The sequence below is a fragment of the Octodon degus genome, unplaced genomic scaffold, assembly GCF_000260255.1.
Source record: "Octodon degus isolate 3935 unplaced genomic scaffold, OctDeg1.0 scaffold00023, whole genome shotgun sequence".
Lineage (NCBI taxonomy): Eukaryota > Metazoa > Chordata > Mammalia > Rodentia > Octodontidae > Octodon > Octodon degus.
In genome coordinates this window covers 7,718,407-7,725,908 of record NW_004524599.1, presented here as the reverse complement: position 1 = coordinate 7,725,908, position 7,502 = coordinate 7,718,407, and positions in this window count along the sequence as shown.

The following is a 7,502-nucleotide window of genomic DNA, read 5'->3' as shown; positions in this document are numbered from 1 at the left end:
ACTATTCCTAAATTTGTACTAAGGACTTAAGACTAATAGTTTTAAGATACTTTGCCTATCTTATAGATGGAGGCACTGGTAAGATTAGCACAGATTTTCAGGAATGTATTAGTCAAGGATATTTCTACTTTTTAAGTATAAAGGAAAGACGAAAAAAAAAAAAAGAATTTGGAAGCATTTTAGAGCAATGGCAGGATTTTTAAGGAGCTTATTTCATGACCATGCTATGTTTGAGAATTGTGGCGTACACTACAGTGAAACTGGCATGGTTGCTTTGTCCTTAGGTTTTTGTTTTTTGTTTTTTGGTGTGTGTGTCTGTGTGTGTGTGTGCGTGCGCAAGATGGGGATTGAACTTGGGACCTTGCACTTGCCAGGCAAGTGCTTACGCCACTGAGTTATATCCCCAGGGTGGCACAGTAGCTTTGTACTTGTGGGCAGACTTCAGTTAGTAAATTTCAAAATGACTGTGATGTGTGTCACTTCTTATTAGGAGTCTGACTACAACAAAGACAAAAGGAAATGGGCAATGCTTTCCTTGAAAATACAAAGAAACAGTAACTGCCCTGCCTCTGGGGAACAGGGTATGAAGTGGCCCAACGTCCAGGGGCGTGCTGCAGGCAGGCACAGCCCACTGCGCGCTTTCTGTGGCCGCTCTGTCAAGCACAACTTCACCGCTGACATTAAAACAGCCACGAATTTGTTTCCCAAAACTGAAAATGAGCATCCTCCCCTAACGACTTAAGGGAAGCTGGAGAATGGGAGCGGCGGCAGCAAAGCCCAGCGGCCTCCTCTTCCTGCGTGCCTGGAAAGCACTGGGGGAGTCCTGCAAGAGGGCGCAGCGTGGAGAACAGAACAGAATCCGGAGACACGGCAAGCGCTTGGCTCTCCTTCTGTATGGTGGACTCACTGTCTTCTCCACAGGCATGCACTAATTTTTAATCTAACTCCTTAGTGCAATGATCAACAAACCTTTTAACCTCTAACTAATCCTAATATCCGTTAAACTCCAAGATCTCACAAACCAAATCCTACGTAGTCACATGAAAAATTCAACGTATTTAAATCTTCAAATTGTTCAAAAGAAAAATCAAATGATTACATCCATGTGCAAAATTATTGTTGTTCTTTCTGATCAATGACTTAATATTGTGTAGTTCTACTGAAAGACTACCATTTTTCTTTTGAAAATTACTTGTCTCCTCTGTGGATATTCCCTTCTCTCTGACATTAATTTGGCTAATAGGCACGTGTATTGCACAATCACCTCTATTTCTAAGCACGCTTTACTGCTGCATGCTCCACTTTCTGTATACAAAATAGAAATTTGGTTTTATGTAGTTAATGTGTTTAAATATATTTGTGTATGAAAAAATAGACAATAGGCTAATGTGTAATCTAAAAATGCTACATTCAAAATCCAAAATGTTCTAAAGTGCAAAACTTCTGAGTGCTGACATAATGCCACATATGGAAAATTTCACAGCTGACCTCGTGTGTAAGTCACAGGCAAGACACAGGCAAATGAAAGCATCAGATAAAATTATCTTCATATACCCCATGTATAAGGGGTATATGAAAAATAATCTTAGGTTTGGACTGGGGTCTCATCCCCAAAATATGTCATTATGCATATGCACATATTCTGAAATCTGAAAAAAAAATTCCCAAATGCAAAATACTTTTGTTTCCAGGTATTTTAGATAAAGGATGTACAACCTATTTCTGTATATGTCCATATCCATGCGCCCTTGTAATTCACAGAGGAGAAAGTGTCTGGGTAGACACTGGTTATTCCATTCTTGTATAGAGCAATGAAGGAATTATCACAGTTATATTAAAGAATACAGTTATACTGGCTAATGATAAGGCCATGTGGACTAGTAAAAAAGGCATTACTTCTGACTCAGAAGGTTCAGACATTTCTTTTTTAACTTTAGTATGTGTGCTTGAATAAATCATTGTGCTCTGTGAAATTTAATTTTCTTAGTTATAAAGCAAGCGTCCTGCTATAAGATTTATTTTCTTCTGAGGGAAGTTTCAAAAGAGTTATGTGTATAAAAATTCACTGAAAAGCATTTAAATGATTAATAAATACAATATACAAATATATGCTGAAGTGTATTTAAGCTTTAACTAAATGCCAAAAATACATGTAGTGTAAATAATTATTGAACAAATTAATATATCATAGCTTTGCATATACTGTATTAAGATAATCATTTTTCATTTTGATAAGAACTTAATATATAGAATTTCATTGTCTAAAATTAACATAACCTGGTCCCTTCTACAAGTTATATTGTGAAATACAAATATAATTAAGGACATGCATGTATGTTTTAATTTCAATACGAAGTTATGGATGGCACTGTAGATTTCACTGTTTAAGAATAACAACACAGCGTGGACCCTTCCATGAATGACTGAGGTGTAAATTAAGCTGTGGGCATTCCCACTGTTGTTTACTACAAGCCTACACGAGTATGCGGATGTGTTGATGAAGCAGCTATGTCTCAAAGTATGCCGGAACTGAGCCATGATACACAGCGCTGCACGGAGCAAGAGACTGCTATTTGAAGGAACTATGCTGTATTTTGCAAAGCAAACATTTGTTTCTTAATTTTATGGATGATAAAATAAGACATGAAAAGAAATGACAGGTCGTCAGTGGGCGTCAGGTGCACTGCATTAAGCTGCTCGTAACAGAGGACATCCAGGGCTGCAGCAACAGTGAGACAAGTGTGCTCAAAGACAGGAGGCCCATTCGGAAGGGGACTGGTGAGTGTGTCTCTTACTGTAATGATTACTTTAAACAGCAACATTTACCTTACACCTTAGATAACTCTTCCTATGTCAAGCTTGTTGATTGAGATCCATTACGCAGGTTTTTTTTTTCTTTTTGGTGGAACTGGGGATTGAACTCAGGCCCCGGCACTTGCCAGGCAAGCGCTTATTCCACTGAGCCATCTCCCCGGCTCCAAGATCCATTACTCAGAAACCCAGCCAAAACCCTTTTTCCTCACAAAATCTGCACTCATGTAAGGAGAAACAAAAACCAAGTGATATGGGCCAAGGGTTTAGCTTAGGGGCGCAGCACCTGTCTGGCATGTGTGAGGTCCTAAGTTCAATTCCTGGTACAAGAAAAAAAAAAAGAAAAATGAAAAAGAAGTGACATAATAAGCACAGGAGGTCCAATGCTGTTAGTACTAAGTGTTGTGGGGGTAAAACAGAGCCATCAGAGAGCCAGTGCCTGTGAGTAAGGTAGGGCAGACTCCAGCTTAGTGCTTAGGGGAGGTCTACTTCTAAAAGCATCAAGATAAATGATAGACATTCAGCTCGCCTGGGAAAGATCCATTAGCCAAGTGTTCCAGGCACGAGGCTGCATTTAAGTTTAACAAAATAATCATGTGAAAAAGCTAATACCCCCGTCGTCAGTGAGTACAGTAAGCAGAGCCTCAGAGAGATGGAGAACATGCCCCGCCTCTGGTAAAGCGCCGTGTGCACATCAGGCATCGCCTGTGTCTGTTATTGTTGCTATGCTTATTATTAATCAGTTCTATTCATGCCTCTTGGAAGGCAGATGCTCAAATAATTTTGGTTTTCCTGTTTATGGATTTTTCTTCTTTCTTTTCTTAGGTGAGTCATTCTACCAACAGTACCAGTTATCAGTCAAGTTATGCTTCTTTGGAAAATGATAATGAAAAAATACTAAACATAAGAATAATCTATAAAATAGAAATTATAATTTAGCATAAAAAGATTGAGGATAGAACAGAATGTGGAGTCTTGTCCTCTGGACAGAGAACATTTTTCAAGAGAGGCAGGAAGCTAAAACTTTCTTGACTACACAAGAGGAAACCTACACAAAAGACAAAAATAGCAAAAAGAGCAAAAGAGAAGACAGAAAAATATTTTCAAATAAAAATATAGGACTATCAGGACAGTAAACAATATAAAAGAAAAAAGAATGGGAATCGGATTGCAGACACAGTACACTGAAGGGCTGATGGAATTACTGGTGCTGAGAGAGGTGAGAGGAGTCTGAAAGCTGAGCAGCTCTCCGTGCAGCGCTGGCTCTAGGGTGGCAGACGCTCACCAGGAAAAGCGCTCAGAAGGTAAGAGGCAAACTGGGAAACATGTACGTCTAGGGCTGTTCTGTCCGAAGCCACGGCCTCCCACACATCCGCCTAATGAGCCCTGAAACGTGGCTAGGCTGCCCAGAGACCTAAGTGTAAATGTGCCCCACTTGGACATTTCATGAAAAAAAGTATTTTTGCATTAATTACATGTTGAAATAGTTGTAATGGAGTGGGTTACATAAATATTAAAATAAATTTCACTTATCTCTTTATTCTTTTATTTTTAAAGACAGTGTCTTGCTGTGTAGCTCTTTCTGGGTTTAACTCACAGTGAAGTATAAAGTGAATCAGAGATGACTTTCTAAACTCTCTTGGGGCTTGCTGGTTAGCTCAGTTGTTTAAGTGCCGCCCTGGGCAAACCCAGTCAGGCTTGCGGGACTGCGGTTCAATCCCCAGCTCCTCATGCCACACCAGACCCTCTGTTAAGGCAGCCTGAACCCACAGGGAAAAAAAATAAAAATAAACAATCACAGATAAAGGAGAAATAAGAACACATGCTTCTAGTAATAGATATTTACTGAGCATTCTAAGCACTGTGCCACACACAAAGTGCATCTTATTTGTCTCCACAGACCTGTGTAAGATGACATTATAATCTTGTATGGAAGAAAATACAGAGGCCTCAGGTCACAAGTTAAATGTTGGGGTTGAGATTCAAACCAACAAATTAAATGTACCAGGTCCCAAACTCTAAGTTGCCATATTTACTCCAAAACAAATTATGTTCTGTAATCATTAAACAGTTACAATTTTAAAAGCAGTATTTTAAGTAACAAATCATTAGAATATTGTCAGTCAGTGATACCTGTCGAAGCCCTAATTTGAGAAGAAAATACAAATGAGTAAACAGGTAACTTTTGAATGACAGTGAGCTATTCCTGTTGGCATACTATTGCTATCATGGGAAAGCACACAAGTCTCCAGTACAACTTCTTGCCCTTTATCAGCAGCTACCAAGTTGTCTAATAGCAAGGATCACCCACAAGCCCTCCACAGCAGAGCCCAGTTTCCTGAACATACTCAGATATATGGCATCAATCCACTTAACAAATCCCAACCGTCTCTTTTAGACTATGAAATCCCTGAACCTTCCAAACTAAAATGTTTTGAAGGAAGTTGGATTAAAATGCAATCAAACTCAATCTACCTACCTACCCTTCCTTCCTTCCTTCCTTCCTTCCTTCCTTCCTTCCTTCCTTCCTTCCTTCGGTACAGGGTCTCGCTATACAGCTCAGACTCATAGGGATCCTGCTGTGTCAGCCTCCCCAGCTCTAGGATTAGAGGTGTGTGCCAACATGCCTGGTTTTAGTGGCCCACTTGGCAGGCAGTGCCAGGGATCAAACCCAGGTCTTTGTGCTTGCCAGGCAGGTGCTTAGACTGCAGAGCTATCTCCCCAGCCAAAATGCAATCTTTTGTTGAAGACTCAAAAATTGCTGAGCATGGTGGTGCATCCCTGTAATTGAAACATGTAGGAGGCGGAGGCAGAGGCATCATGAATTTAAGGTCCCCTTGAGCTACACAGTTAGTTCAAGGCCACCCTAAACTATACAATGAGACTGTCTCAAAGGAAGAGAAGGAAAGAGGGAGGGAGGGACAGGAAGGAGGAAAGGGAGAGGGGGAGAGAACGGGAAAGGAAGGCGAAGACAGGAGGGAGGAGGAGAGAAGAAACTCATGAGAATAAAAATTAAGCTCACCCAAATGGATACTTTACAAATGAATTTTATACTCTTTGAAAATGCTATACTTCCAAGGAATAGAAAACTTCAAATTTTGACTAAATCCTAATTGCCATATAAATTAGAATAAAAAAGATTATTTAGTTTGAAATACAAAGACAAGCTTATCATTCTATTTCAACCTTTAATTTCTATTGTATGGACAAAATGGTCATAGACCTGCTGAACTGTAGAGTCATAGCTGTAATTTCATCATTTGCAAACACTTATATAAATTTTATTAAGCAATTTGTCTCTAATTATAATAGACAAACTTCCCTAGCTAAACAAAGCACAGCCATAAATTTACACTATGGAAACTGAAAAGCCAAAGGAACTGTGGAGGAAAAATATTTCTTTTGGAATAATAACTAATTAGCAGAGACCTTTTAAGAGGCAGTAATTCATATTGGACACGAAGTAGAAGGGCCGCTCTGAACGGACCCATTCATTTGTTTAGATAATTCTATCCCCAACCTTTTCTCTGCTCCTTGCCTCATTTTTAAAAGTGATATAACTTGGATTAGATATGGTTTTTAAATGCTTATCAGAAAAGGACTATCATACTTGAATAGGGTAAAGCTTATAGAAACTTGCCATGCTTTGGGCTCTTTTAGGTTAATAATTCCCACCTTTTCAACTCAGTTAAAGAGACAACCTTGGACTTTCCCTTACTCGCTAAAATTCCTACCTATACTTTGGAACAAAGGTTCAGATCTCACAGGACAGCGCCAGTTAGCCCTCAAATGCTTTGTCCACTCGGACGCCAAGAAGCCAAGTGTGTGCAGTGTCACCAAGCACAGATTGGTGTTTGGTCCAAGCTTGTGCTGGAGCCAGGTCTTCCAAGCTGGGTCTCCCTTTGCAAGAGCATCCCACCTTCCTAAACACCACTGAAGATTCTCGCCATCACAACTATTAATGCGATAACCATTGCTCAATCACCAAACGGTGATTGCTGCGTTCATTAACACAGTGTTTCAGTGGGATTTTTAAAAGGCAACTGAGCACCTACTGTGTGCCAGACACTGTTGGTGCTAGTAACAGTGAATACGTTGACAAAAGTCTCTGTCTTTGAAACTCACATTTTGATGGGAAAGACATCCAATAAACAAGATAAAGAAGCAACACGATGCATACTAAACCATAAATACCGAAAACAGAATAAAGCAGGGAGGGGGATATGAACGTGAGTGGGATGGGGTGGGGAAGATCGCTACTTTAGATAAAAGTGTTCAGAAACAGGCTTCACACATAGTCGGGTGGAGGGAGAGCATGTGCCTATAACCGTGCGTGTGTGTGTGTGTGGGGGGGGAGCTGGTTAAGGCTGATGGGTATCAGGTGGGAGGAGGGAAAGGCCAAGGATGGGGATTAGCACAGTTAGCGGCCCCAAAGTGGCCGGCCGAAGGCAAACGCCTAGGACGGCTCCTTTGGCATTAGTAGAATGCAATTTGTCCCTCTGTAACCGAAGCGCCGGATTCTGCCGCCCAAACTCGGCCGGCTCACTGGACCCTGGACACCACGCGGGGAAGGGGACGGGGACCGGGACGGGGACCGGGACCGGGACGGACGCAGCCACGCGCGCTCTCCAGCCGCCCAGCCGGGCGGGAAGGCGGCGCCCGGAGCCCCGGGCAGCGGCGGGGTCCGGCGG